Source organism: Tupaia chinensis, unplaced genomic scaffold, assembly GCF_000334495.1.
Source record: "Tupaia chinensis unplaced genomic scaffold, TupChi_1.0 Scaffold000088_1, whole genome shotgun sequence".
In the NCBI taxonomy this organism is placed as follows: Eukaryota; Metazoa; Chordata; class Mammalia; order Scandentia; family Tupaiidae; genus Tupaia; species Tupaia belangeri.
The window spans coordinates 36,333-40,836 of NW_006159550.1; positions in this window are offsets into that span (position 1 = coordinate 36,333).

Genomic DNA, 4,504 nt, shown 5'->3' on the forward strand with positions numbered 1-4,504 from the left:
ATAAAATAAAAAATACCAAGTGCCAGGAGGCTGTGGTGGAAAGGGGACCCTCTTACACTGTCGGTGGTAATGTAAATTAGTTCAGCCTCTGTGGAAAATAATATGGAGGTGTCTCAAAAACCTACAAGTAGAACTTCCATATGACTCAGTAATTCCACTCCTTGGTATTTGCCGAAAAGATAGGCAAACACGTTCAAAAAGACACTTGTGTATCCATAGTTATTGCAGCATTATTTGCAATTATGAAAGCACAGAGACACCCTAAGTGTCCAAAACCTAATGACTGGGTTGAAAAACGGTGGCACATTTATCATACGAAATATTATACTGCAGTAAAGATCAGTGAGACTCATTTGATCTAAAGTGGGTGAATATAGAAGACAATGTTAAACGAAGTGACACGCTGAATATTCCCACTCAGTTTAAACCAAATATCTCCAATCTATGGAAGAAATGGAAAGATCTGAAGGTATGACAGCAGAGAGGAGAAGTCTAGGTACCGGATGTTGTAAGAGAGGGGAGTGGGTGATAGAGCATAGGTAAGAGGGTGGGCATGAGGTGCAAAGAGAAAAAACATTTAATGGACAAAAAATACGTAAAGTTCTCTGTTAAAAACACATAGGTACGTTGTATACGGCATGATGGGGACTTTACATAAAATGTGAAATTCATCTGAAAAAAATTCCATGCCAATCATGAACATTATTCAAAATGATTGACTTTGAAACAGTGACAGCAGTACTTGAATGGTTGTATGGTTGGTTCTCTGAAACGGTTGATCTGCTCTATAAGATATTTATTCTGGATAACTTTTCAAGAAATGTCTACTGCTGTTTATTAATATACTCATGAATGGTCTTGATAAAAAGATGTTATTCCATCTTTGTGTTTCTAGAATTCTTCGTCTCACTTAACTGTTTCATATTATCTACATTTGCACATCAATAGACCGTGTTTACCATTGTATCATTTAGGATTTCTGCATCTATGTTTATCGATGATATTGGATCATATTTTTTTTTTTTTGCAAAATGCCATTTTTCGATATTGTTATCAAAACAAATTGGGAAGTGTTCTGCCTTTCTGATTCACTAGAAAAGTTTGCACAGTATTAAAAAATACCTACTTTTTGAAAGTTTTATTACTTTCAAAGAATAAAATCATCTGAGAAGATGTTTTTGTGGGAAGACTTTTAGTTTTTTTAATGACTGTAGAAGTTGTTAAACTTTGCATTTCACCTTGAATTAATTGTTTAGTGAGTTAAATATTCTAAGAATGCATTTTTAAATGTTGGCATAAAGTTGTTTACAGTATTATTTTCCTCTCTCATTTTTAATTCCTATGTTATGTATCTGAGCTTCTCTGTCCCTGCCTGACTTTCTCTCATTTTTATTTCTTTATTTTGCACTCATTAGAAATTTGTTCATTTTATAGGAATTCTCTAAAAATCAGCTTTGACCCCGGTATTTAGCCAAAATATGACATTAACTTTTGGGTCAACCTGGAGCTTTGAAAATCCAAATAGTGAAATACTTATTTCAATATCATTTGTCTCCCCTGATCTGTGTGCCATTAGTGATTATTTAATTGCATGGGTTAATTACCATTAAAGTAATAATATAACAAACATTTATAAAATTTTCATTAGATTTTTACATTTTAAAAGAGGAACATAATGGGGGACAGCAGGTGGCATAGTGGTCAAAGCACTAGACTCCCATGTGGGAGTTGGGAAAAACAGCTTTTAGATGAGTAAACAGAGGAGCAGAAAGATAAAAATAACTTACTCAAAGGTCACTGGTGAGTAAATGGTGGAGTTAGAATTCGAACTTGGCCAGCCCTTTTCTAGAGTTCTTGTCCTTGAATGTGAGTTCTCATTATTGCCTCCTGCCTCAGGTACCTCTGGGACCCCAGGCCAATACGCCCAAAGGAGGGCTAAGAATTCCTTGCAGTGATTACATATTCATAAATCATATTCTTGTTCCAACATGTAGATACCTGCGGTAAGACGTGGGTTTTCATACTTTCTAGCAGTCTTTATTGGAAAAAGAAAGAGGTGATTGGGGTTACTCTGCTGCGTGCTAAATGCATCTGTAAATAGTCTATCTGCAAATCAGCTCAAGGTGAAAGGGGATTTCTGATGACCAATTGCACCAGGGAATGTAAGAGAAGAGAAACTCTACTTAGTGTTCACACTCTTTTGAAATCTCTGTGTAGAGTATTCTAAGTAATGGTAAGAAATGCTGCGCACTGAGTCCCAGGATCACCCAGTCTGTCACTGCAGTGCTGGCTACTCTAAAGAAACCAGTGATTCCCAGAACTCTCCAAGACACAGCAGTCTGCATGGGGAGCCCACAAGTCTTCCTGGATATGCTGCTGTACTTCTTTCCATCACAACCTAGCACAGGCAGATTATGCGACAAGGTCTATGACGTCGTGAGGTGCTCATATCTACTTCATTGGAGGGACTGGGCACCCTGGAACTCTTACTTGAAATGTTTGGGAAGGGCAGAGTATGAAAAAGAGTGAGACTCTTGGGGAGGTATAATGACACTCAATGTTAAGGTTCTAGTCTTTTAGAAACTATGGGATCATCAGCAGAGGGACTGTCTTAAACAACTTTCTTGGGGCCAGAGGGTGGCATGGTAGTGGAGGCACCAGACTCCCACATGGCTGGTCTCGGTTTGAGTCCTGGACTTGGTAGCTTGCTTTCTCACTTTCCCTCTCTCTCTCTCTCTCTCTCTCTGGTGAGTGCATGTACCCTATAACAAATTTTTAAATAATAATAATAATAAATAAAGTTAAATAATTTAAAAATCCTTTCTTTTAGTCCCACAGGTGCCCTTACCATAAAAATAGAGAGAAAAAGTTGAGGTTGCAGGTTTGGCATTAGCGGACGCTTGTCTACAATGAATGCCCATATGCACACGCCAGTGCTCTCACAGAGGGGTTTCCTTACCGTCATGCAGAAAGGAGTGGCTGTAAATACTCCATTCAGATTTCTCCCTTGTTTCCATTCAAAACCTGAGTTTTGACCCAGCCCATTGGTTCGGCGTGTAGTGTATGAGACTGTGAAGCTGGAAACTACATGACAGCTGAGGTTTGGGTCCCCCACAGGTCAACCTGGATCCATGCCAGGGGCACGTGCACACATGTGCTGGATCCTGGCCAGCTGGAGGACTGGAGGAAGGGGACCACAGTGTGACTGAGCCCCATGGAAGGTGCTTCTCTAACTCTTTTTTCCCTCCCTTTTTCTAGTACATGTGCAAACACTCCATCATTAATTTAAAAACAAAACAAAACAAAAAAGCAGGAGTCTTGGCCCAGCTGGCACGAGCAGTAGATCACTGTCATGCAGAACTAGAGGCACATGGCAGGCCTGGATTTGATCCCTTGTGTCAAGCACCGCCCGTGGGCCTAGCTGCCTGGGAGACGGGGACAGGAGGACTGGGCGTAGAAAGACCGTTTTGAAAATACATCTCTCTTTCTCTGTCTCTCTCTCTCTCCCACTTTCTCTCTCATAAAAAGAAAAACCAAAACAACAAACCCCCCTGAGTCTTTAAGTAGGAATTCTTATATAAAAATATTGTAACCAGGGAAGGATGGGAAACAGGGGAAAGTGGTGGTGTAGAAGCCAAAAAAATAAATAAATAAAATAACAGAGTTTCTCGTAATTTATACAAGGCTGTCCAAAACTCCAATGTAGCCAAGTTTCCAGTGGACGTGTCCTGAATATAGGGCACTGGATTTGAGGTTAAGTCACGGTTGGTGACGTTTGACACAAGAGGAATACTAAGGGCAAAGCCAGATGATAATAGACCAATGAGTAAACAAATGGGTCTCCTGAATGCAAATTTCCTTTAATTTAGTTAGAATGGAGAGTAAGATTTTTAATAGGAAAGTAATAAGAAAGGAATTCCAACACATGAAAAAAAGCATAGAAATGTGTAAAGGGCCTGCTTACCTTTTCTTTTTTCAAGTAGAAGTTTTGTGTCATTTAATACGAATTGAATATTTTCCTGTTTTGGGGATACTTCTTAATATGAATTGAATATTTTCCTGTTTTGGGGATACTTGCCTTTTAAACCTTGTCTTTAATTGTGGAATAAAGGATAACATGGACAGGAGCAAATTACTAGAGCCCCTGAAGTTCTCCTCTGCCACTGGGCACGTATTCAGCCAGCCCTGACCTCAGAGGCATGGTCAGGAATGGTAATCGCACAGCGTAGTGCGATAACACATCTTTACACATCTTTCTGTAAAAACTGCTTGGCCCATTAGCACTTACTGTAAATTAAGATACATTCTACATAGTCCCTTTCCTTTCAGGAGTGTTTGGGTTAAACCTTACTTGTGGACTATAGTCCAGCTTTGTCCAAACGTAGTTCTAAAGGCAGAAGAAAAATGAGGGCTGGCCCTATAGCTTCGTGGTCAGGGGAACTGGGTCCCATTTGGCTGAGCACAGTTTGAATTCCAGCTCTAGTGGCTTGAAACAACACCCTGG